Source organism: Myodes glareolus, chromosome 3 (genome assembly GCF_982192425.1).
Source record: "Myodes glareolus chromosome 3, mMyoGla1.1, whole genome shotgun sequence".
In the NCBI taxonomy this organism is placed as follows: Eukaryota; Metazoa; Chordata; class Mammalia; order Rodentia; family Cricetidae; genus Myodes; species Myodes glareolus.
The window spans coordinates 129530581-129557963 of record NC_142028.1 but is presented as its reverse complement, the minus strand read 5'-3'; positions in this window follow the sequence as shown (position 1 = coordinate 129557963).

Sequence of the window (27383 nt, the reverse complement as noted above, 5' to 3'; positions counted from 1 at the left end):
GACTACTTCTCTTTCAGAGAAACGGATGTGAGTTTTTTATGAATGTTTGTAAGTAGCTTAAGGCACTTTCAAAGGAATGTGATTTTCTCTGAAAGGACAGCATTTAGAAAGTGAAGCAACACTCCATTCACTTTGTACAGTGAATTGAAGTGTTTAAACAGACTGCTTCTCTTTCAGAGAAACGGATGTGAGTTTCTTGTGAATGCTGTAAGTAGCTTAAGGCACCTTCAAAGCAAAGTGATTTTCTCTGAAAGGACAGCATTTAGAAAGTGAAGCAACACTCCATTCACTTTGCACAGTGAATTGAAGTGTTGAAACAGACTGCTTCTCTTTCAGAGAAACGGATGTGAGTTTCTTGTGAATGCTTGTAAGTAGCTTAAGGCACCTTCAAAGCAAAGTGATTTTCTCTGAAAGGACAGCATTTAGAAAGTGAAGCAACACTCCATTCACTTCGCCCAGTGAATTGAAGTGTTGGAACAGACTGCTTCTCTTTCAGAGAAACACATGTGAGTTTTTTGTGAATGCTTGTAAGTAGCTTAAGGCACTTTCAAAGGAAAGTAATTTTCTCTGAAAGGACTGCATTTAGAAAGTGAAGCAACACTCCATTCACTTCGCACAGTGAATTCAAGTGCTGGAACAGACAGCTTCTCCTTCATAGAACCGCATTTGATATTCGTGTGAATGCTTGTAAGTAGCTTAAGGCACTTTCAAAGGAAAGTGATTTTCTCTGAAAGGACAGCATTTAGAAAGTGAAGTAACACTCCATTCACTATGCACAGTGGATTGAAGTGTTGGAACAGACTACATCTCTTTCAGAGAAACGGATGTGTGTTTTTTGTGAATGCTTGTAAGTAGCTTAATGCACTTTCAAAGGAAAGCGATTTTCTCTGAAAGGACAGCATTTAGAAAGTGAAGCAACACTCCATTCACTTTGCACAGTGAATTGAAGTGTTGGAACAGACTGCTTCTCTCTCAGAGAAACGGTTGTGAGTTTTTGGTGAATATATTTAAGTAGCTTAAGGCACTTTCAAAGGAAAGTGATTTTCTCTGAAAGGACAGCATTTAGAAAGTGAAGCAACACTCCATTCACTTCGCACAGTGAATTGAAGTGTTGGAACGGACTGCTTCTCTTTCAGAGAAACAGATGTGAGTTTCTTGTGAATGCTTGTAAGTAGCTTAAGGCAGTTTCAAAAGAGAGTGATTTTCTCTAAAAGAAGAGCATTTAGAAAGTGAAGCAACACTCTATTCACTTCGCACAGTGAATTGAAGTGTTGGAACAGACTGCTTCTCTTTCAGAGAAACAGATGTGAGTTTCTTGTGAATGCCTGTAAGTAGCTTAAGACAGTTTCAAAAGAGAGTGATTTTCTCTGAAAGGACAGCATTTAGAAAGTGAAGCAACACTCCATTTACTTCGCACTGTGAATTCAAGTGTTGGAACAGACAGCTTCTCTTTCATAGAAACGCATTTGAATTTCCTGTGAATGCTTGTAAGTAGCTTAAGGCACTTTCAAAGGAAAGGGATTTTCTCGAAAAGGACAGCATTTAGAAAGTGAAGCAACACTCCATTCACTTCGCACAGTGAATAGAAGTGTTGGAACAAACTGCTTCTCTTTCAGAAAAATGCATGTGAGTTCCTTGTGAATGCTTGTTAGTAGCTTAAGGCACTTTCAAAGGAAAGTAATTCTCTGAAAGTACAACATTTAGAAACTGAAGCAACACTCCATTCACTTCGCACAGTGAATTGAAGTTTTGGAACAGACAGCTTCTCTTTCATAGAAACGCATTTGAGTTTCCTGTGAATGCTTGTAAGTAGCTTAAGGCACTTTCAAAGGAAAGTGATTTTCTCTGAAAGGACAGCATTTAGAAAGTGAAGGAACACTCCATTCACTTCGCACAGTGAATTGAAGTGTTGGAACAGACTGCTTCTCTTTCAGAGAAACGCATGTGAATTTCTGTTGAATGCTTGTAAGTAGCTTAAGGCACTTTCAAAGGAAAGTGATTTTCTCTGAAAGGACAGCATTTAGAAAGTGAAGGAACACTCCATTCACTTCGCACAGTGAATTGAAGTGTTGGAACAAACTGCTTCTCTTTCAGAAAAATGCATGTGAGTTTTTTGTGAATGCTTGTAAGTAGCTTAAGGCACTGTCAAAGAAAGTGATTTTCTTTGAAAGGACATCATTTAGAAAGTGAAGCAACACTCCATTTACTATGCACAGTGAATTGAAGTGTTGGAAGAGACTGCTTCTCTTTCAGATAAACTCATTTGAGAAGCTGGTGAAAACTTGTAAGTAGCTTAAGGAAGTTTCAAAGGAAAGTGATTTTCTCTGAAAGTACAGCATTTAGAAAGTGAAGCAACACTCCATTCACTTCACACAGTGAATTGAAGTGTTGGAACAGACTGCTACTCTTTCAGAGAAATGCATGTGAGTTTCTTGTCAATGCTTATAATTAGCTTAAGGCACTTACAAAGGAAAGTGATTTTCTCTGAATGTACAGCATTCTGAAAGTTAAGCAACCCTCCATTCACTTCGCACAGTGAATTGAAGTGTAGGAACAGACTGCTTCTCTTTCAGAAAAATGATTGTGAGTTGCTGGTGAATGCTTGTAAGTACCTTAAGCCACTTCCAAAGAAAAGTGATTTTCTCTGAAAGTACAGCATTTATAATGTGAAGCAACACTCATTTCACTTCGAACAGTGAATTGAAGTGTTGTAACAGACTGCTTCTCTTTCAGAGAAATGCATGTGAGTTGCTGGTGAATGCTTGTAAGTAGCTTAAGGCAGTTTCAAAGGAAAGTGTTTTTCTCTGAAAGTACAGCATTTAGAAAGTGAAGCAACCATCCTTTCACTTCGCACAATGAATTGAAGTATTGGAACAGACTGCTTCTCTTTCAGAAAAATGATTGTGAGTTGCTGGTGAATGCTTGTAAGTAGCTTAAGGCAGTTTCAAAGGAAAGTGATTTTCTCTGAAAGTACAGCATATAGAATGTGAAGCAACACTCCATTCACTTCGCACAGTGAATTGAAGTATTGGAACAGACTGCTTCTCTTTAAGAGAAACACATGTGAGTTGCTGCTGAATGCTTGAAAGTAGCCTAAGGCAGTTTCAATGGAGAGTGATTTTCTCTGAAAGTACATAATTTTGAAAGTGAAGCAAGACTTCATTCACTTCGCACAGTGAATTGAAGTGTTGGACCAGACTCCTTCTCTCTCAGAGAAACTCATGAGAGTTGCTGGTGAATGCTTGAAAGTAACTTTAGGCACTTTCAAAGGAAAGTGATTTTCTCTGAAAGGACAGAATTTAGAAAGTGACTGACCACTCCTTACACTTCGCAGAGTGAATTGAGTGTTGGAACAGACTGTTTCTCTTTCAGAGAAACTCATGTGAGTTGCTGGTGAATGATTGTAACTAGCTTAAGGCACTTTCAAAGGAAAGTGATTTTCTCTGAAAGTACAGAATTTAGAAAGTTAAGCAACACTCCATTCACTTCACACAGTGAATTGAAGTGTTGTAACTGACTGCTTCTCTTTCAGAGAAACTCATTTGAGTTGCTGGTGAATGCTTGTAAGTAGCTTAAGGCAGTTTCAAAGGAAAGTGATTTTCTCTGAAAGTACAGCATTTAGAAAGTGATGCAACACTCCATTCACTTCGCACAGTGAATTGAAGTGTTGGAACAGACTGCTTCTATTTCAGAGAAATGCATGTGAGTTGCTGCTGAATGCTGGAAAGTAGCCTAAGGCAGTTTCAATGGAGAGTGATTTTCTCTGAAAGTACATAATTTTGAAAGTGAAGCAACCCTCCTTTCATTTCGCACAGTGAATTGAAGTGTTGGAACAGACTGTTTCTCTTTCAGAAAAATGATTGTGAATTGCTGGTGAATGATTGTAAGTAGCTTAAGGCACTTTCAAAGAAAGTGATTTTCTCTGTAAGTACAGCATTTAGAAAGTGAAGCAACACTCCATTCACGTCGCACAATGAATTGAAGTCTTGGAACAGACTGTTTCTATTTCAGAGAAATGCATGTGAGTTGCTGGTGAATGTTTGTAAGTAGCTTAAGGCAGTTTCAAAGGAAAGTGAGTTTCTCTGAAAGTACAGCATTTTGAAAGTGAAGCAACCATCCTTTCATTTCGCACAGTGAAGTGAAGTGTTGGAACAGACTGCTTCTCTTTCAGAAAAATGATTGTGAGTTGCTGGTGAATGATTGTAAGTAGCTTAAGGCACTTTCAAAGGAAAGTGATTTTCTCTGAAATTACAGCATATAGAATGTGAAGCAAAACTCCATTCACTTCGCACAGTGAATTGAATTGTTGGAACAGACTGCTTCTCTTTAAGAGAAACACATGTGAGTTTCTTGTGAATGCTTGTAAGTAGCTTGAGGCAGTTTCAAAGGAAAGTGATTTTCTCTGAAAGTACAGCATTTAGAAAGTGAAGCAAGACTTCATTCACTTCGCACAGTGAATTGTAGTGTTGGACCAGACTCCTTCTCTTTCAGAGAAACTCATGAGAGTTGCTGGTGAATGCTTGTAAGTAACTTCAGGCACTTTCAAAGGAAAGTGATTTTCTCTGAAAGGACAGCATTTAGAAAGTGAAGGAACACTCCATTCACTTCGCACAGTGAATTGAAGTGTTGGAACAGACTGCTTCTCTTTCAGAGAAACGCATGTGAATTTCTGTTGAATGCTTGTAAGTAGCTTAAGGCACTTTCAAAGGAAAGTGATTTTCTCTGAAAGGACAGCATTTAGAAAGTGAAGCAACACTCCATTCACTTCGCACAGTGAATTGAAGTGTTGGAAGAGACTGCTTCTCTTTCAGAGAAACGCATGTGAATTTCTCTTGAATGCTTGTAAGTAGCTTAAGGCACTTTCAAAGGAAAGTGATTTTCTCTGAAAGGACAGCATATAGTAAGTGAAGCAACACTCCATTCACTTCGCACAGTGTATTGAAGTGTTGGAACAGACTGCTTCTTTTTCAGAGAAACGCATGTGAATTTCTGTTAAATGCTTGTAAGTAGATTAAGGCACTTTCAAAGGAAAGTGATTTTCTCTGAAAGGACAGCATTTAGAAAGTGAAGCAACACTCCATTCACTTCGCTCAGTGAATTCAAGTGTTGGAACAGACAGCTTCTCCTTCATAGAACCGCATTTGATATTCCTGTGAATGCTTGTAAGTAGCTTAAGGCACTTTCAAAGTAAAGTGATTTTCTCTGAAAGGACAGCATTTAGAAAGTGAAGCAACACTCCATTCACTATGCACAGTGGATTGAAGTGTTGGAACAGACTACATCTCTTTCAGAAACGGTTGTGAGTTTTTGGTGAATACTTTTCAGTAGCTTAAGGCACTTTCAAAGGAAAGTGATTTTCTCTGAAAGGACAGCATTTAGAAAGTGAAGCAACACTCCTTTCACTACGCACAGTGAATTGAAGTGTTGAAACAGACTGCTTCTTTTTCAGAGAAACGCATGTGAATTTCTGTTAAATGCTTGTAAGTACCTTAAGACACTTTCAAAGGAAAGTGATTTTCTCTGAAAGTACAGCATTTTGAAAGTGAAGCAACCATCCTTTCATTTCGCACAGTGAAATGAAGTGTTGGAACAGACTGCTTCTCTTTCAGAAAAATGATTGTGAGTTGCTGGTAAATGCATGTAAGTAGCTTAAGGCAGTTTCAAAGGAAAGTGATTTTCTCTGAAAGTACAGCATTTAGAAAGTGAAGCAACACTCCATTCACTTCGCACAACGAATTGAAGTCTTGGAACAGACTGTTTCTATTTCAGAGAAATGCATGTGAGTTGCTGGTGAATGTTTGTAAGTAGCTTAAGGCAGTTTCAAAGGAAAGTGAGTTTCTCTGAAAGTACAGCATTTTGAAAGTGAAGCAACCATCCTTTCATTTCGCACAGCGAAATGAAGTGTTGGAACAGACTGCTTCTCTTTCAGAAAAATGATTGTGAGTTGCTGGTGAATGATTGTAAGTAGCTTAAGGCACTTTCAAAGGAAAGTGATTTTCTCTGAAATTACAGCATATAGAATGTGAAGCAAAACTCCATTCACTTCGCACAGTGAATTGAAGTGTTGGAACAGACTGCTTCTCTTTAGGAGAAACACATGTGAGTTTCTTGTGAATGCTTGTAAGTAGCTTAAGGCAGTTTCAAAGGAAAGTGATTTTCTCTGAAAGGACAGCATTTAGAAAGTGAAGCAACACTCCATTCACTTCGCACAGTGAATTGAAGTGTTGGACCAGACTCCTTCTCTCTCAGAGAAACTCATGAGAGTTGCTGGTGAATACTTGTAAGTAACTTTAGGCACTTTCAAAGGAAAGTGATTTTCTCTGAAAGTACAGCATTTAGAAAGTGAAATAACAACACATTCAGTTCACACAGTGAATTGAAGTGTTGGAGCAGACTGCTTCTCCTTCAGAGAAACGCATGTGAATGTCTGTTAAATGCTTGTAAGTAGCTTAAGGAACTTTCAAAGTAAAGTGATTTTCTCTGAAAGGACAGCATTTAGAAAGTGAAGCAACACTCCATTCACTTCGCACAGTGAATTGAAGTGTTGGAACAGACTACTTCTCTTTAAGAGAAACTCATGTGAGTTGCTGGTGAATGCTTGTTTGTAGCTTAAGGTACTTTGAAAGAAAAGTGATTTTCCCTGAAAGTACAGCATTTAAAAAGTGAAGCAACACTCCATTCACTTCACACAGTGAATTGAAGTGTTGGACCAGACTGCATCTCTTTCAGAGAAACTCATGTGAGTTGCTAGAGAATGCTTGTAAGTAGCTTAAGGCACTTTCAAAGGAAAGTGATTTTCTCTGAAAGAACAGCATTTAGAAATTGAAGCAACAGTCCATTCACTTCGCACAGTGAATTGAAATGTTGGAACAGACTGCTTCTCTTTCAGAAAAATGATTGTGAGTTTCTGGTGAATGCTTGTAAGTAGCTTAAGGCAGTGTCAAAGGAAAGTGATTTTCTCTGAAAGTACAGCATTTAGAAAGTGAAACAACACATTCACTTCGCACAGTGAATTGAAGTGTTGGAATAGACTGCTTCTCTTTCAGAGAAACTCATGTGAGTTGCTGGTGAATGCTTGTAAGTAGCTTAAGGCACTTTCAAAGACAAGTGATTATCTCTGTAACTTCAGCATTTAGAAAGTGAAGCAACACTCCATTCACTTCGCACAGTGAATTGAAGTGTTGGAATAGACTGCTTCTCTTTCAGAGAAACTCATGTGAGTTGCTGGTGAATGCTTGTAAGTAGAATAAGGCACTTTCAAAGGCAAGTGATTATCTCTGTAACTTCAGCATTTAGAAAGTGAAGCAACACTCCATTCACTTTGCACAGTGAATTGAAGTGTTGAAACAGACTGCTTTTCTTTCAGAGAAACGCATGTTAGTTTCTTGTGAATGCTTGTAAGTAACTTAAGGCACTTTCAAAGGAAAGTGATTTTCTCTGTAACTACAGCATTTTGAAAGTGAAGTAACACTCCAATCACTTCGCACAGTGAATTGAATTTTTGGAATAGACTGCTTATCTTTCAGAGAAACACATGTGAGTTTCTTGTGAATGCTTGTAAGTAGCTCAAGGCACTTTCAAAGGAAAGTGATTTTCTCTAAAAATACAGCATTTAGAAAGTGAAGCAACACTCCATTCACTTCGCACAGTGAATTGAAGTGTTGGAACAGTCTGCCTCACTTTCAGAGAAACTCATGTGAGTTGCTGGTCAATGCTTGTAAGTACCTTAAGGCACTTTCAAAGGAAAGTGATTTTCTCTGAACGTACAGCATTTAGAAAGTGAAGCAACACTCCATTCACTTCGCAAGGTGAATTGAAGTGCTGGAACAGACTGCTTCTCTTTCAGAAAAATGATTGTGAGTTGCTGGTGAATGATTTGTAGTAGCTTAAGGCACGTTCAAAGGAAAGTGATTTTCTCTGAACGTACAGCATTTAGAATGTGAAGCAAAACTCCATTCACTTCGCATAGTGAATTGAAGTGTTGGAACAGACTGTTTCTCTTTCAGAGAAATGCATGTGAGTTGCTGGTGAATGCTTGTAAATAGCTTAAGGGAGTTCAAAGGAAAGTGATTTTCTCTGAAAGTACAACATTTAGAAAGTTAAGCAACACTCCATTCACTTTGCACAGTGAATTGAAGTGTTGGAACAGATTGGTTCTGTTTCACAGAAATTCATGTGAGTTGCTGGTGAATGCTTTTAGGTAGCTTAAGGCACTTTCAAAGGAAAGTGATTTTCTCTGAAAGTACATCATTTTGAAAGTGAAGCAGCACTCCATTCACTTCGCACAGTGAATTGAAGTGTTGGTAGAGACTGCTTCTCTATCAGAGAAACTCATTTGAGTTGCTGGTGAAAGCTTGTAAGTAGCTTAAGGCAGTTTCAAAGGAAAGTGAATTTCTCTGAAAGGACAGAATTTAGAAAGTGAAGCAACACTCCGTTCACTTCTCACAGTGAATTGAAGTGTTGGAACAGACTGCTTCTCTTTCAGAGAAACAGATGTGAGTTTCTTGTGATTGCTTGTAAGTATCTTAAGGCAGTTTCAAAAGAGAGTGATTTTCTCTAAAAGGAGAGCGTTTAGAAAGTGACGCAACACTCCCTTCACTTCGCACAGTGAATTGAAGTGTTGGAACAGACTGCTTCTCTTTCAGAGAAACAAATGTGAGTTTCTTGTGAATGCTTGTAAGTAGCTTAAGGCAGTTTCAAAAGAGAGTGATTTTCTCTAAAAGGAGAGCATTTAGAAAGTGAAGCAACACTCCATTCACTTCGCACAGTGAATTGAAGTGTTGAAACAGATTGCTTCTCTTTCAGAGAAACGCATGTTAGTTTCTTTGAAATGCTTGTAAGCAGCTTAAGGCAGTTTAAAAAAAAAGTGATTTTCTCTGAAAGTACAGCATTTAGAAAGTGAAGCAAAACTCCATTTACTTCGCACAGTGAATTAAGTGTTTGAACGGACTGCTTCCCTTTCAGAGAAACGCATGTGAGTTTCTTGTGAATGCTTGTAAGTAGCTTAAGGCACTTTCAAAGGAAAGTGATTTTCTCTGTAAGTACAGCATTTAGAATGTGAAGGAACACTCAATTCACTTCGCACACTGAATTGAAGTGTTGGAACAGACTGCTTCTCTTTCAGAGAAACAGATGTGAGTTTCTTGTAAATGCTTGTAAGTCGCTTCAGGCAGTCTCAAAAGAGAATGATTTTCTCTAAAAGGAGAGCATTTAGAAAGTGAAGCAACACTCCATTCACTTCGCACAGTGAATTGAAGTGTTGGAACAGACTGCTTATCTTTCAGAAAAATGCATGTGAATTTCTGTTAAATGCTTGTAAGTAGCTTAAGGCACTTTAAAAGGAAGGTGATTTTCTCTGATAGGACAGCATTTAGAAAGTGAAGCAACACTCCATTCACTTCGCACAGTGAATTGAAGTGTTGGAACAGACTGCTTCTCTTTCAGAAAAACACATGTAAATTCCTTGTAAGTAGCTTAAGGCACTTTCAAAGGAAAGTGATTATCACTGACAGGACAGCATTTAGAAAGTGAAGCAACACTCCATTCACTTCGCAAAGTGAATTGAAGTGTTGGAACAGACTGCTTCTCTTTCAGAGAAATGGATGTGAGTCTTGTGAGTGCTTGTAAGTAGCTTAAGGCAGTTTCAAAAGAGTGTGATTTTCTCTAAAAGGAGAACATTTAAAAAGTGAAGCAACACTCCATTCACTTCGCACAGTGAATTGAAGAGTTGGAACAGACTGCATCTCTTTCAGAGAAATGCATGTGAGTTTCTTGTGAATGCTTGTAAGTAGCTTAAGGCACGTTCAAAGGAAAGTGATTTTCTCTGAAAGGACAGCATTTAGAAAGTGAAGAAACACTCCATTTACTTCGCACAGTGAATTGAAGTGTTGGAACAGACTGCTTCTCTTTCAGAGAAACAGATGTGAGTTTCTTGTGAATGCTTTTAAGTAGCTTAAGGCAGTTTCAAAAGGGAGTGATTTTCTCTAAAAGGAGAGAATTTAGAAAATGAAGCAACACTCCATTCACTTCGCACAGTGAATTTAAGTGTTGGAACAGACAGCTTCTCTTTCAGAAAAATGCATTTGAGTTTCCTGTGAATGCTTGTAAGTAGCTTAAGGCACTTTCAAAGGAAAGTGAATTTCTCTGAAAGGGCAGCATTTAGAAAGTGAAGCAAAACTCCATTCACTTCGCACAGTGAATTGAAGTGTTGGAACAGACAGCTTCTCTTTCAGAAAAATGCATGTGAGTTTCTTGTGAATGCTTGTAAGTAGCTTAAGGCACTTTCAAAGGAAAGTGAATTTCTCTGAAAGGACAGAATTTAGAAAGTGAAGCAACACTCCATTCACTTGGCACAGTGAATTGAAGTGTTGGAAAAGACTACATCTCTTTCAGAGAAACAGATGTGAGTTTCTTGTGAATGCTTTTAAGTAGCTTAAGGCAGTTTCAAAAGAGAGTGATTTTCTCTAAAAGGAGAGCATTTAGAAAGTGAAGCAACACTCTATTCACTTCGCACAGTGAATTTAAGTGTTGGAACAGACTGCTTCTCTTTCAGAGAAACAGATGTGAGTTTCTTGTGAATGCCTGTAAGTAGCTTAAGGCAGTTTCAAAAGAGAGTGATTTTCTCTAACAGGAGACCATATAGAATGTGAAGCAACACTCCATTCACTTCGGACAGTGAATTGTAGTGTTGGAACAAACTGCTTCTCTTTCAGAAAAATGCATGTGAGTTTCTTGTGAATGCTTGTAAGTAGCTTAAGGCACTTTCAAAGGAAAGTGATTTTCTCTGAAACGACATCATTTAGAAAGTGAAACAACACTCCATTCACTTCGCACAGTGAATTGAAGTGTTGGAACAGACTGCTTCTTTTTCAGAGAAACGCATGTGAATTTCTGTTGAATGCTTGTAAGTAGCTTAAGTTACTTTCAAACGAAAGTGATTTTCTCTGAAAGGACAGCATTTAGAAAGTGAAGGAACACTCCATTCACTTCGCACAGTGAATTGAAGTGTTGGAACAGACTGCCTCTTTTTCAGAGAAATGCATGTGAATTTCTGTTAAATGCTTGTAAGTAGCTTAAGGCACTTTAAAGGAAAGTGATTTTCTCTGAAAGGACAGCATTTAGAAAGTGAAGCCTTTCTCCATTCACTTCACACAGTGAATTGAAGTGATTTAACAGACTGCTTCTCTGTCAGAGAAACAGATGTGAGTTTCTAGTGAATGCTTGTAATTAACTTTAGGCAGTTTCAAAAGAGAGTGATTTTCTCTAAAACGAGAGCATATAGAAAGTGAAGCAACACTCCATTCACTTCGCACAGTGAATTGAAGTGTTGGAACAAATTGCTTCTCTTTCAGAAAAATGCATGTGAGATAATTGTGAATGCTTGTAAGTAGCTTAAGGAACTTTCAAAGGAAAGTGATTTTCTCTGAAAGGACAGCATTTAGAAAGTGAAGCAACACTCCATTCACTTCGCACAGTGAATTGAAATGTTGGAACAGACTGCTTCTCTTTCAGATATTCGCATGAGAATTTCTGCTGAATGCTTGTAAATAGCTTAAGGCACTTTCAAAGGAAAGTGATTTTCTCTGAAAGGACAGCATTTAGAAAGTGAAGCAACACTCCATTTATTTCGCACCGTGAATTCACGTGTTGGAACAGACAGCTTCTCTTTCAGAAAAATGCATGTGAGATTCTTGTGAATGCTTGTAAGTAGCTTAAGGCACTTTAAAGGAAAGTGATTTTCTCTGAAAGGACAGCATTTAGAAAGTGAAGCAACACTCCATTCACTTCACACAGTGAATTGAAGTGTTAGAACAGACTGCATCTCTTTCAGAGATAGGCATGTGAATTTCTGTTGAATGCTTGTAAGTAGCTTAAAGCACTTTCAAAGGAAAGTGATTTTCTCTGAAAGGACAGCATTTAGAAAGTGAAGCAACACTCCATTCACTTCGCACAGTGAATTGAAGTGTTGGAACACACAGCTTCTCTTTCATAGAAACGCATTTGAGTTTCCTGTGAATGCTTGTAAGTAGCTTAAGGAACATTCAAAATAAAGTGATTTTCTCTGAAAGGACAGCATTTAGAAAGTGAAGCAACACGCCATTCACCTCGCACAGTGAACTGAAGTGTTGGAACAGACTGCTTCTCTTTCAAAGAAACAGATGTGAGTTTCTTGTGAATGCTTGTAACTAGCTTAAGGCAGTTTCAAAAGAGAGTGATTTTCTCCAAAAGGAGAGCACATGGAAAGTGAAGCAACACTCCATTCACTTCGCACAGTGAATTGACGTGTTGGAACAAACTGCTTCTCTTTCATAATAATGCATGTGAGTTTCTTGTGAATGCTTGTAAGTAGCTTAAGGCACTTTCAAAGGAAAGTGAATTTCTCTGAAAGGACAGAATTTAGAAAGTGAAGCAACACTCCGTTCACTTCGCACAGTGAATTGAAGTGTTGGAACAGACTGCTTCTCTTTCAGAGAAACGCATGTGAATTTCAGTTGAATGCTTGTGAGTAGCTTGAGGCACTTTCAAAGGAAAGTGATTTTCTTTGAAAGGACAGCATTTAGAAAGTGAAGCAAAACTTTGTTCACTTCGCACAGTGAATTGAAGTGTTGGAACAGACTGCTTCTCTTTCAGGGAAACAGATGTGAGTTTCTTGTGAATGCTTGTAAGTAGCTTAAAGCAGTTTCAGAAGAGAGTGATTTTCTCTAGAAGGAGAGCATATAGAAAGTGAAGCCACACTCCATTCACTCCGCCCAGAGAATTGAAGTGTTAAAACAAACTGTTTCTCTTTCAGAAAAATGCATGTGAGTTTCTTGGGAATGCTTGTTAGTAGCTTAAGGCACTTTCAAAGGAAAGTGATTTTCTCTGAAAGGACAGCATTTAGAAAGTGAAGCATCACTCCATTCACTTCGCACAGTGAAGTGAAGTGTTGGAACAGACTGCTTCTCTTTCAGAGAAACGCATGAGAATTTCTGCTGAATGCTTGTAAGTAGCTTATGGCACTTTCAAAGAAAAGTGATTTTCTCTGAAAGGACAGCATTTAGAAAGTGAAGCAACACTCCATTCACTTTGCACCGTGAAATCAAGTGTTGGAACACACAGCTTCTCTTTCAGAAAAATGCATGTGAGATAATTGTGAATGCTTGTAAGTAGCTTAAGGCACTTTCAAATAAAAGTGATTTTCTATGAAAGGACAGCATTTAGAAAGTGAAGCAACACTCCATTCACTACGCACAGTGAATTGAACTGTTGGAACAGACTACTTCTCTTTCAGAGAAACGGATGTGAGTTTTTTGTGAATGCTTGTAAGTAGCTTAAGGCACTTTCAAAGCAAAGTGATTTTCTCTGAAAGGACAGCGTTTAGAAAGTGAAGCAACACTCCATTCACTTCGCACAGTGAATTGAAGTGTTGGAACAGACTGCTTCTTTTTCAAAGAAACGCATGAGAATTTCTGTTAAATGCTTGTAAGTAGCTTAAGGCACTTTCAAAGGAAAGTGATTTTCTCTGAAAGGACAGCATTTAGAAAGTGAAGCAACACTCCATTCTCTTCGCACAGTGAATTGAAGTGTTGGAACAGACTGCTTCTCTTTCAGAGAAACAGATGTGAGTTTCTTGTGAATGCTTGTAACTAGCTTAAGGCAGTTTCAAAAGAGAGTGATTTTCTCTAGAAGGAGAGCATATAGAAAGTGAAGCCACACTCCATTCACTCCGCCCAGTGAATTGAAGTGTTAAAACAAACTGCTTCTCTTTCAGAAAAATGCATGTGAGTTCCTTGGGAATGCTTGTTAGTAGCTTAAGGCACTTTCAAAGGAAAGTGATTTTCTCTGAAAGGACAGCATTTAGAAAGTGAAGCATCACTCCATTCACTTCGCACAGTGAAGTGAAGTGTTGGAACAGACTGCTTCTCTTTCAGAGAAACGCTTGAGAATTTCTGCTGAATGCTTGTAAGTAGCTTATGGCACTTTCAAAGAAAAGTGATTTTCTCTGAAAGAACAGCATTTAGAAATGAAGCAACACTCCATTCACTTTTCACCGTGAAATCAAGTGTTGGAACACACAGCTTCTCTTTCAGAAAAATGCATGTGAGATAATTGTGAATGCTTGTAAGTAGCTTAAGGCATTTTCAAAGAAAGTGATTTTCTCTGAAAGGACAACATTTAGAAAGTGAAGCAACACTCCATTCACTTCGCACAGTGAATTGAACTGTTGGAACAGATTACTTCTCTTTCAGAGAAACGGATGTCAGTTTTTTGTGAATGCTTGTAAGTAGCTTAAGGTACTTTCAAACCAAAGTGATTTTCTCTGAAAGGACAGCATTTAGAAAGTGAAGCAACATTCCATTCACTACGCACAGTGAATTGAAGTGTTGGAACAGACTACTTCTCTTTCAGAGAAACAGATGTGAGTTTTTGTGAATGCTTGTAAGTAGCTTAAGGCAGTTTCAAAAGAGAGTGATTTTTCTCTAAAAGGAGAGCATATAGAAAGTGAAGCACACTCCATTCACTTCGCACAGTGAATTGAAGTGTTGGAACAGACAGTTTCTCTTTCATAGAAACGCATTTGAGTTTCCTGTGAATGCTTGTAAGTAGCTTAAGGCACTTTCAAACGAAAGTGATTTTCTCTGAAAGGACAGCATTTAGAAAGTGAAGGAACACTCCATTCACTTCGCACAGTGAATTGAAGTGTTGGAACAGACTGCTTATTTTTCAGAGAAACGCATGTGAATTTCTGTTAAATGCTTGTAAGTAGCTTAAGGCACTTTCAAAGGAAAGTGATTTTCTCTGAAAGGACAGCATTTAGAAAGTGAAGCAACACTCCATTCTCTTCGCACAGTGAATTGCAGTGTTGGAACAGACTGCTTCTCTTTCAGAGAAATGGATGTGAGTTTCTTGTGAATGCTTGTAAGTAGCTTAAGGCAGTTTCAAAAGAGAGTGAATTTCTCTAAAAGGAGAGCATTTAGAAAGTGAAGCAACATTCCATTTACTTCGCACAGTGAATTGAAGTGTTGGAACAGACTGCTTCTCTTTCAGAGAAACAGATGTGAGTTTCTTGTGAATGCTTGAAAGTAGCTTAAGGCAGTTTAAAAAGAGAGTGATTTTCTCTAAAAGGAGAGCATATAGAAAGTGAAGCAACACTCCATTCACTTCGCACAGTGAATTGAAGTGTTGGAACAAACTGCTTCTCTTTCAGAAAAATGCATGTGAGTTTCTTGTGAATGCTTGTAAGTAGCTTAAGGCACGTTCAAAGGAAAGTGGTTTTCTCTGAAAGGACCGCATTTAGAAAGTGAAGCAACACTCCATTCACTTTGCTCAGTGAATTGAAGTGTTGGAACAGAAAGCTTCTCTTTCCTAGAAACGCATTTGAGTTTCCTGTGAATGCTTGTAAGTAGCTTAAGGAACTTTCAAAGTAAAGTGATTTTCGCTGAAAGGACAGCATTTAGAAAGTGAAGCAACACTCCATTCACTTCGCACAGTGAATTGAAGTGTTGGAACAGACTGTTTCTCTTTCAGAGAAACAGATGTGAGTTTCTTGTGAATGCTTGTAAGTAGCTTAAGGCAGTTTCAAAAGAGAGTGATTTTCTCTAGAACGAGAGCATATAGAAAGTGAAGTCACACTCCATTCACTTCGCCCAGAGAATTGAAGTGTTAAAACAAACTGCTTCTCTTTCCGAAAAATGCATGTGAGTTCCTTGGGAATGCTTGTTAGTAGCTTAAGGCACTTTCAAAGGAAAGTGATTTTCTCTGAAAGGACAGCATTTAGAAAGTGAAGCAACACGCCATTCACTTCGCACAGTGAATTGAAGTGTTGGAACAGACTGCTTCTTTTTCAGAGAAACGCATGTGAATTTCTGTTAAATGCTTGTAAGTAGCTTAAGGCACTTTCAAAGGAAAGTGATTTTCTCTGAAAGGACAGCATTTAGAAATTGAAGCAACACTCCATTCACTTCTCACACTGAATTGAATTGTTGGAACAGACTGCTTCTCTTTCAGAGAAACAGATGTGAGTTTCTTGTGAATGCTTGTAACTAGCTTAAGGCAGTTGCAAAAGAGAGTGATTTTCTCTAAAAGGAGAGCATATGGAAAGTGAAGCCACACCCCATTCACTTCGCACAGTGAATTGAAGTGTTGGAAGAAACTGCTTCTCTTTCATAAAAATGCATGTGAGTTTCTTGTGAATGCTTGTAAGTAGCTTAAGGCACTTTCAAAGAAAGTGAATTTCTCTGAAAGGACAGCATTTAGAAAGTGTAGCAACACTCCATTCACTTCGCATAGTGAATTGAAGTGTTGGAACAGACTGCTTCTCTTTCAGAGAAATGCATGTGAATTTCTGTTGAATGCTTGTAAGTAGCTTAAGGCACTTTCAAAGGAAAGTGATTTTGTTTGAAAGGACAGCATTTAGAAAGTGAAGCAACACTCCATTCACTTCGCACAGTGAATTGAAGTGTTGGAACAGACTGCTTCTCTTTCAGAGAAACAGATGTGAGTTTTTTGTGAATGCTTGTAACTAGCTTAAGGCAGTTTCAAAAGAGAGTGATTTTCTGAAAAAGGAGAGCATATGGAAAGTGAAGCAACACTCCATTCACTTCGCACAGTGAATTGAAGTGTTGGAACAAACTGCTTCTCTTTCAGAAAAACGCATGTGAGTTTCTTGTGAATGCTTGTAAGTAGCTTAAGGCACTTTCAAAGGAAAGTGAATTTCTCTGAAAGGACAGCATTTAGAAAGTGAAGCAACACTCCATTCACTTCGCACAGTGAATTGAAGTGTTGGAACAGACAGCTTCTCTTTCAGAGGAACAGATGTGAGTTTCTTGTGATTGCTTGTAAGTAGCTTAAGGCAGTTTCAAAGAGAGTGATTTTCTCTAAAAGGAGAGCATTTAGAAAGTGAAGCAACACTCTATTCACTTCGCACAGTGAATTGAAGTGTTGGAACAGACTGCTTCTCTTTCAGAGAAACAGATGTGAGTTTCTTGTGAATGCTTGTAAGTAGCTTAAGGCAGTTTCAAAAGAGAGTGATTTTCTCTAGAAGGAGAGCATATAGAAAGTGAAGCAACACTCCATTCACTTCGAACAGTGAATTGAAGTGTTAAAACAAACTGCTTCTCTTTCAGAAAAATGCATGTGAGTTCCTTGTGAATGCATGCTAGTAGCTTAAGGCACTTTCAAAGGAAAGTGATTTTCTTTGAAAGGACAGCATTTGGAAAGTGAAGCATCACTCCATTCACTTCGCACAGTGAATTGAAGTGTTGGAACAGACTGCTTCTTTTTCAGAGAAACGCATGAGAATTTCTGCTAAATGCTTGTATGTAGCTTATGGCACTTTCAAAGAAAAGTGATTTTCTCTGAAAGGACAGCATTTAGAAAGTGAAGCAACACTCCATTCACTTTGCACCGTGAATTCAAGTGTTGGAACAGACAGCTTCTCTTTCAGAAAAATGCATGTGAGATAATTGTGAATGCTTGTAATTAGCTTAAGGCACTATCAAAGGAAAGTGATTTTCTCTGAAAGGACATCATTTAGAAAGTGAAACAACATTCCATTCACTTTGCACAGTGAATTGAATTGTTGGAACAGACTGCTTATTTTTCAGAGAAACGCATGGGAATTTCTGTTGAATGCTTGTAAGTAGCTTAAGGCACTTTCAAATGAAAGGGATTTTCTCTGAAACGACTGCATTTAGAAAGTGAAGCAACACTCCATTCACTTCGCACAGTGAATTGAAGTGTTGGAACAGACAGCTTCTCCTTCACAGAAGCGCATTTTATATTCCGGTGAATGCTTGTAAGTAGCTTAAGGCACTTTCAAAGGAAAGTGATTTTCTCTGAAAGGACAGCATTTAGAAAGTGAAGCAACACTCCATTCACCACGCACAGTGAATTGAAGTGTTGGAACAGACTACTTCTCTTTCAGAGAAACGGATGTGAGTTTTTTGTGAATGCTTGTAAGTAGCTTAAGGCACTTTCAAAGGAAAGTGATTTTCTCTGAAAGGACAGCATTTAGAAAGTGAAGCAACACTCCATTCACTTTGCACCGTGAATTCAAGTGTTGGAACAGACAGCTTCTCTTTCAGAAAAATGCATGTGAGATAATTGTGAATGCTTGTAAGTAGCTTAAGTCACTTTCAAAGAAAGTGATTTTCTCTGAAAGGACAGCATTTAGAAAGTGGAGCAACACTCCATTCAATACGCACAGTGAACTGAAGTGTTGGAAAAGACTACTTCTCTTTCAGAGAAACGGATGTGAGTTTTTTGTGAATGCTTGTAAGTAGCTTAAGGTACGTTCAAAGGAAAGTGATTTTCTCTGAAAGGACAGCATTTAGAAAGTGAAACAACACTCCATTCACTTTGCACAGTGAATTGAAATGTTGAAACAGACTGCTTCTCTTTCAGAGAAACGGATGTGTGTTTATTGTGAATGCTTGTAAGTAGCTTAAGGCACTTTCAAAGCAAAGTGATTTTCTCTGAAAGGACAGCATTTAGAAAGTGAAGCAACACTCCATTCACTTCGCCCAGTGAATTGAAATGTTGGAACAGACTCCTTCTCTTTCAGAGAAACAGATGTGAGTTTCTTGTGAATGCTTGTAAGTAGCTTAAGGCAGTTAAAATAGAGAGTGATTTTCTCTGAAAGGACAGCATTTAGAAAGTGAAGCAACACTCCGTTCACTTCGCACTGTGAATTGAAGTGTTGGAACAGACTGCTTCTCTTTCAGAGAAACGCATGTGAATTTCTGTTAAATGCTTGTAAATAGCTTAAGGCACTATCAAAGGAAAATGATTTTCTCTGAAAGGACAGCATTTAGAAAGTGAAGCAACTCTCCATTCTCTTCGCACAGTGAATTGAAGTGTTGGAACAGACTGCTTCTCTTTCACAGAAACGCATGTGAGTTGCTGGTGAATGCTTGCAAGTAGCTTAAGGCACTTTCAAAGGAAAGTGATTTTCTCTGAAAGAACAGCATTTAGAAAGTGAAGCAACACTCCATTCACTTCGTGCAGTGAATTGAAGTGTTGGAACAGACTGCTTCTCTTTCATAGAAACGCATTTGTGTTTCTTACGAATGCTTGAAAGTAGCTTAAGGCACTTTCAAAGGAAAGTGATTTTCTCTGAAAGGACAGCATTTAGAAAGTGAAGCAACACTCCATTCACTTCGTGCAGTGAATTGAAGTGTTGGAACAGACTGCTTCTCTTTCATGGAAACGCATTTGTTTTTCTTGTGAATGCTTGAAAGTAGCTTAAGGCACTTTCAAAGAAAAGTGATTTTCTCTGAAAGGACAGCATTTAGAAAATGAAGCAACACTCCTTTCACTTCGCAGAGTGAATTGAAGTGTTGGAACAGACTGCTTCTATTTCAGATAAACGCATGTGAGTTTCTTCCTAATGCTTTTAGGTAGCTAAATTCACTTTCAAAGGAAAGTGATTTTCTCTGAAAGGACAGCAATTAGACAGTGAAGCAACACTCCATTCACTTCGCACAGTGAATTGAAGTGTTGGAACAGACTGCTTCTCTTTCAGAGAAATGCATGGGAGTTTCTTCCTAATGCTTGTAAGTAGCTTAAGGCACTTTCAAAGGAAAGTGATTTTCTCTGAAAGGACAGCGTTTAGAAAGTGAAGCAACACTCTATTCACTTCGCACAGTGAATTGAAGTGTTGGAACAGACTGCTTCTCGTTCAGAGAAATGCATCTGAGTTTCTTGTGAATGCTTTAAGTAGCTTAAGGCACTTTCAGAGGAAAGTGATTTTCTCTGAAAGGACAGCATTTAGAAAGTGAAACAACACTCCATTCACTTCGTACAGTAAATTGAAGTGTTGGAAAGACTGCTTCTCTTTCATAGAAATGCATTTCTGTTTCTTGTGAATGCTTGCAAGTAGCTTAAGGCACATTCAAAGGAAAGTGATTTTCTCAAAAAGGACATCATTTAGAAAGTGAAGCAACACTCCATTCACTTCGCACAGTGAATTGAAGTGTTGGAACAGAATGCTTCTCTTTCAGAGAAACGCATGTGAGTTTCTGTTGAATGCTTGTAAGTAGCTTAAGGCACTTTCAAAGGAAAGTGATTTTCTCTGAAAGAACAGCATTTAGAAAGTGAAGCAACACTCCATTCACTTCGTGCAGTGAATTGAAGTGTTGGAACAGACTGCTTCTCTTTCATAGAAACGCATTTGTGTTTCTTACGAATGCTTGAAAATAGCTTAAGGCACTTTCAAAGGAAAGTGATTTTCTCTGAAAGGACAGCATTTAGAAAGTGAAGCAACACTCCATTCACTTCGTGCAGTGAATTGAAGTGTTGGAACAGACTGCTTCTCTTTCATAGAAACGCATTAGCGTTTCTTACGAATGCTTGAAAGTAGCTTAAGGCACTTTCAAAGGAAAGTGATTTTCTCTGAAAGGACAGCATTTAGAAAGTGATGCAACACTCCATTCACTTCGCACAGTGAATTGAAGTGTTGGAACAGACTGCTTCTCTTTCATGGAAACGCATTTGTTTTTCTTGTGAATGCTTGAAAGTAGCTTAAGGCACTTTCAAAGAAAAGTGATTTTCTCTGAAAGGACAGCATTTAGAAAATGAAGCAACACTCCTTTCACTTCGCAGAGTGAATTGAAGTGTTGGAACAGACTGCTTCTCTTTCAGATAAACGCATGTGAGTTTCTTCCTAATGCTTTTAGGTAGCTAAATTCACTTTCAAAGGAAAGTGATTTTCTCTGAAAGGACAGCAATTAGACAGTGAAGCAACACTCCATTCACTTCGCACAGTGAATTGGAGTGTTGGAACAGACTGCTTCTCTTTCAGAGAAATGCATGGGAGTTTCTTCCTAATGCTTGTAAGTAGCTTAAGGCACTTTCAAAGGAAAGTGATTTTCTCTGAAAGGACAGCGTTTAGAAAGTGAAGCAACACTCTATTCACTTCGCACAGTGAATTGAAGTGTTGGAACAGACTGCTTCTCGTTCAGAGAAATGCATCTGAGTTTCTTGTGAATGCTTTAAGTAGCTTAAGGCACTTTCAGAGGAAAGTGATTTTCTCTGAAAGGACAGCATTTAGAAAGTGAAGCAACACTCCATTCACTTCGTACAGTAAATTGAAGTGTTGGAAAGACTGCTTCTCTTTCATAGAAATGCATTTCTGTTTCTTGTGAATGCTTTTAAGTAGCTTAAGGCACATTCAAAGGAAAGTGATTTTCTCAAAAAGGACATCATTTAGAAAGTGAAGCAACACTCCATTCACTTCGCACAGTGAATTGAAGTGTTGGAACAGAATGCTTCTCTTTCAGAGAAACGCATGTGAGTTTCTGTTGAATGCTTGTAAGTAGCTTAAGGCACTTTCAAAGGAAAGTGATTTTCTCTGAAAGGACAGCATTTAGAAAGTGAAGCAACGCTCCATTCACTTCGCACAGTGAATTGAAGCCTTGGAATAGACTGCTTCTCTTTCAGAGAAATGCATTTGTGTTTTTTGTGAATGCTTGCAAGTAGCTTAAGGCACTTACAAAGGAAAGTGATTTTCTCTGAAAGGACAGCATTTAGAAAGTGATGCAACACTCCATTCACTTCGCGCAGTGAATTGAAGTGTTGGAACAGACGGCTTCTCTTTCAGAGAAACGCATGCGAGTTTTTGTGAATGCTTGAAAGTAGCTTAAGGCACTTTCAATGGAAAGTGATTTTCTCTGAAAGGACAGCATTTAGAAAGTGAAACAACACACCATTCACTTCGCACAGTGAATTGAAGTGTTGGAACAGACTGCTTCTCTTTCAGAAAAACAGATGTCAGTTTCTTGTGAATGCTTGTAAGTAGCTTAAGGCACTTTCAAAAGAAAGTGATTTTCTCTGAAAGGACAGCATTTAGAAAATGAAGCAACACTCCATTCTCTTCGCACAGTGAATTGAAGTGTTGGAACAGACTTCTTCTCTTTCAGATAAACGCATGTGAGTTTCTTCCTAATGCTTTTAGGTAGCTTAAGGCACTTTCAAAGGAAAGTGATTTTCTCTGAAAGGACAGCATTTAGACAGTGAAGCAACACTCCATTCACTTCGCACAGTGAATTGAAGTGTTGGAACAGACTGCTTCTCTTTCAGAGAAATGCATGGGAGCTTCTTCCTAATGCTTGTAAGCAGCTTAAGGCACTTTCAAACGAAAGTGATTTTCTCTGAAAGGACAGCATTTAGAAAGTGAAGCAACACTCTATTCACTTCGCACAGTGAATTGAAGTGTTGGAACAGTCTGCTTCTCGTTCAGAGAAATGCATATGAGTTTCTTGTGAATGCTTTAAGTAGCTTAAGACACTTTCAAAGGAAAGTGATTTTCCCTGAAAGGACAGCATTTAGAAAGTGAAGCAACACTCCATTCACTTCGTACTGTGAATTGAAGTGTTGGAACAGACTGCTTCTCTTTCACAGAAATGCATTTGTGTCTCTTGTGAATGCTTGTATGTAGCTTAAGGCACATTCAAAGGAAAGTGATATTCTCGTTTTGTAAGTGCATTAAGATTCTAGGAAGCATTCACTAAAATCTCAAATGCGTTTCTCTCACAGAGAAGCAGTCTGTTCAAACACTTCAATTCACTGTGAAAAGTGAATGGAGTTTTGCATTACTTTTTACATGCTGTCGTTTCATAGAATATCTCTTTTTTTTGAAAGTGTGTTAAGATTCTATGAAGCATTCACTAGAAACTCACATGCGTTTCTCGTAAAGAAAAGCAGTCTGTTCAAACACTTCAATTGACTGTGCAAGGTTTTTGGAGTGTTGCATTATTTTGTAAATGCTGTAGTTTCAGAGAAAATCACTTTCTTTTCAAAGTGCATTAAGATTCTTTGAAACATTCACTAGTAACCCACATGCGTTTCTCTGAATCAGAAGTAGGGTTTTCAAACCCTCCAACTTACTGTGCTAATTGAATGGAGTACTGCATTACTTGTAAATGCTATAGTTTCAGCGAGAATCATTTTCTTTTGAAAGTGCGTTAAGATTCTAGGAAGCATTCCCTAAAACCTCACATGGTTTTCTCTCACAGAGAAGCAGTCTGTTCAAACACTTCAATTCACTGTGTAAAGTGAATGGAGTTTTTGCATTACTTTTTCCATGCTGTCGTTTCATAGAAAATGTCTTTCTTTTGAAAGTGATTTAAGATTCTGAGAAGCATTCACGTGAAACTGAAATGCGTTTCTCTGAAAGAGGAGCAATCTGTTCAAATACTTGAATTCACTGTGTGAAGTGAAGGAACTGTGGTTTTACTGTGAGAATGGGGTAATTCCAGAAAAAAAGCCCTTTATTTTGAATGTGCATTAGGATTCTAAGAAGCATTCACTAGAAACCCTCATGTGTTTCGCTGACTGAGAGCCGTCTGTTCAAATGCTTCAATTCACTGTGCGAAGTGAAGGAAGTGTGGCTTTCCTATAAAAATGTCGAAAATTGAGAGAAAATCACTTTGTTTTGTAAGTGCATTAAGATTCTAGGAAGCATTCACTAAAATCTCACATGCCTTTCTCTCACAGAGAAGCAGTCTGTTCAAACACTTCAATTCACTATGCAAAGTGAATGGAGTTTTGCGTAACTTTGTAAATGCTGTCGTTTCACGGAAAATCTCATTGTTTTGGAAAGTGCATTAAGATTCTATGAAGCATTTACCAGAAACTCACATGCGTTTCTCTGAAAGAGAGCAGTTTGTTCAAATACTTCACTGTGCGAAGAGAATGAAGTGTGGCTTTACTATGAAAATGCTGTAGTTACAGAGAAAATGACGTTCTTTTGTAAGTGCATTTAAGTTCTATGAAGCATTCACTAAAATCTCACATACGTTTTTTTAAATGAGAAGAATTCTATTCAAACATTTCAATTCACTCTTTGAAGTGAATGGAGTGTTGAAATACGTTTTAAAAGTTGTCATTTCAGAGAAATCACTTTGTTTTGTTAGAGCATTATGAGTCTAGGAAGCATTCACTAGAAACCCACATGCGTTTCTCTGAATCAGAAGTAGGGTTTTCAAACACTTCAACTTACTGTGCAAATTGAATGGAGTATTGCATTACTTGTAAATGCTATAGTTTCAGATAAAATCACTTTCTTTTGAAAATCACGTTGTTTTGAAAGTGATTTAAGATTCTTTGAAGCATTCACGAGAAACTCACATGTGTTTCTCTGAAAGAGGAGCAATCTGTCCAAATACTTCAATTCACTGTGCGAAGTAAATGAAGTTTGGCTTTACTATGAGAATGCTGTAGTTCCAGAGAAATACCACTTTATTTTGAAAGTGTATTAGGATTCTAGGAAGCATTCACTTGAAACCCACATGCGTTTTGCTGAATGAGAGCAGTCTGTTCAAATACTTCAATTTACTGTGCGAAGTGTAGGCAGTGTGGCTTTACTATCAAAATGTTGAAATTTGAGAGAAAATCACTTTGTTTTGTAAGTGCATTAAGATTCTAGGAAGCATTCATTAAAATCTCACATGCCTTTCTCTCATAGAGAAGCAGTCTGTTCAAACATTTCACTTCACTGTGCAAAGTGAATGGAGTTTTGTGTAACTTTGTAAATGCTGTCGTTTCACAGAAAATCTCTTTGTTTTGTAAGTGCATGAAGATTCTATGAAGCATTCACCAGAAACTCACATGCGTTTCTCTGAAAGAGGAGCAATCTGGCCAAATACTTCAATTCACTATGCAAAGAGAATGAAGTGTGGCTTTACTATGAAAATGCTGTAGTTACAGAGAAAATCACTTTCTTTTGCAAGTGCATTAAAGTTCTATGTAGCATTCACTAAAATCTCACTTACGTTTTTTTAAATGAGAAGAATTCTATTCAAACATTTCAATTCACCCTTTGAAGTGAATGGAGTGTTGAATTACCTTTTAAAAGTTGTCATTTCAGAGAAATCACTTTGTTTTGTAAGTGCATTAAGATTCTAGGAAGCATTCACTAAAATCTCAAATGCGTTTCTCTCACAGAGAAGCAGTCTGTTCAAACACTTCAATTCACTGTGAAAAGTGAATGGAGTTTTGCATTACTTTTTACATGCTGTCGTTTCATAGAATATCTCTTTTTTTGAAAGTGTGTTAAGATTCTATGAAGCATTCACTAGAAACTCACATGCGTTTCTCATAAAGAACAGCAGTCTGTTCAAACACTTCAATTGACTGTGCAAGGTTTTTGGAGTGTTGCATTATTTTGTAAATGCTGTAGTTTCAGAGAAAATCACTTTCTTTTCAAAGTGCATTAAGATTCTTTGAAACATTCACTAGTAACCCACATGCGTTTCTCTGAATCAGAAGTAGGGTTTTCAAACCCTCCAACTTACTGTGCTAATTGAATGGAGTACTGCATTACTTGTAAATGCTATAGTTTCAGCGAGAATCATTTTCTTTTGAAAGTGCGTTAAGATTCTAGGAAGCATTCCCTAAAACCTCACATGGTTTTCTCTCACAGAGAAGCAGTCTGTTCAAACACTTCAATTCACTGTGTAAAGTGAATGGAGTTTTTGCATTACTTTTTCCATGCTGTCGTTTCATAGAAAATGTCTTTCTTTTGAAAGTGATTTAAGATTCTGAGAAGCATTCACGTGAAACTGACATGCGTTTCTCTGAAAGAGGAGCAATCTGTTCAAATACTTGAATTCACTGTGTGAAGTGAAGGAACTGTGGTTTTACTGTTAGAATGGGGTAATTCCAGAAAAAAAGCACTTTATTTTGAATGTGCATTAGGATTCTAAGAAGGATTCACTAGAAACCCTCATGTGTTTCGCTGACTGAGAGCCATCTGTTCAAATGCTTCAATTCACTGTGCGAAGTGAAGGAAGTGTGGTTTTCCTATAAAAATGTCGAAAATTGAGAGAAAATCACTTTGTTTTGTAAGTGCATTAAGATTCTAGGAAGCATTCACTAAAATCTCACATGCCTTTCTCTCACAGAGAAGCAGTCTGTTCAAACACTTCAATTCACTATGCAAAGTGAATGGAGTTTTGCGTAACTTTGTAAATGCTGTCGTTTCACAGAAAATCTCTTTGTTTTGGAAAGTGCATTAAGATTCTATGAAGCATTTACCAGATACTCACATGCGTTTCTCTGAAAGAGAGCAGTTTGTTCAAATACTTCACTGTGCGAAGAGAATGAAGTGTGGCTTTACTATGAAAATGCTGTAGTTACAGAGAAAATGACTTTCTTTTGTAAGTGTATTATAGTTCTATGAAGCATTCACTAAAATCTCACATCCGTTTTTGTAAATGAGAAGAATTCTATTCAAACCTTTCAATTCACTCTTTGAAGTGAATGGAGTGTTGAATTCTTTTTAAAAGTTGTCATTTCAGAGAAATCACTTTGTTTAGTAAGTGCATTATGATTCTAGGAAGCATTCACTAGAAACCCACATGCGTTTCTCTGAATCAGAAGTAGGGTTTTCAAACCCTCCAACTTACTGTGCAGATTGAATGGAGTACTGCATTGCTTGTAAATGCTATAGTTTCAGCGAGAATCATTTTCTTTTGAAAGTGCATTAAGATTCTAGGAAGCATTCCCTAAAACCTCACATGGTTTTCTCTCACAGAGAAGCAGTCTGTTCAAACACTTCAATTCACTGTGTAAAGTGAATGGAGTTTTTGCATTACTTTTTCCATCCTGTCGTTTCATAGAAAATGTCTTTCTTTTGAAAGTGATTTAAGATTCTGAGAAGCATTCACGTGAAACTGACATGAGTTTCTCTGAAAGAGGAGCAATCTGTTCAAATACTTGAATTCACTGTGTGAAGTGAAGGAACTGTGGTTTTACTGTGATAATGGGGTAATTCCAGAAAAAAAGCACTTTATTTTGAATGTGCATTAGGATTCTAAGAAGCATTCACTAGAAACCCTCATGTGTTTCGCTGACTGAGAGCCGTCTGTTCAAATGCTTCAATTCACTGTGCAAAGTGAAGGAAGTGTGGCTTTCCTATAAAAATGTAGAAAATTGAGAGAAAATCACTTTGTTTCGTAAGTGCATTAAGATTCTAGGAAGCATTCACTAAAATCTCACATGCCTTTCTCTCACAGAGAAGCAGTCTGTTCAAACACTTCAATTCACTATGCAAAGTGAATGGAGTTTTGCGTAACTTTGTAAATGCTGTCGTTTCACAGAAAATCTCATTGTTTTGGAAAGTGCATTAAGATTCTATGAAGCATTTACCAGAAACTCACATGAGTTTCTCTGAAAGAGAGCAGTTTGTTCAAATACTTCACTGTGCGAAGAGAATGAAGTGTGGCTTTACTATGAAAATGCTGTAGTTACAGAGAAAATCACTTTCTTTTGTAAGTGCATTAAAGTTCTATGAAGCATTCACTAAAATCTCACATACGTTTTTGTAAATGAGAAGAATTCTATTCAAACATTTCAATTCACTCTTTGAAGTGAATGGAGTGTTGAAATACGTTTTAAAAGTT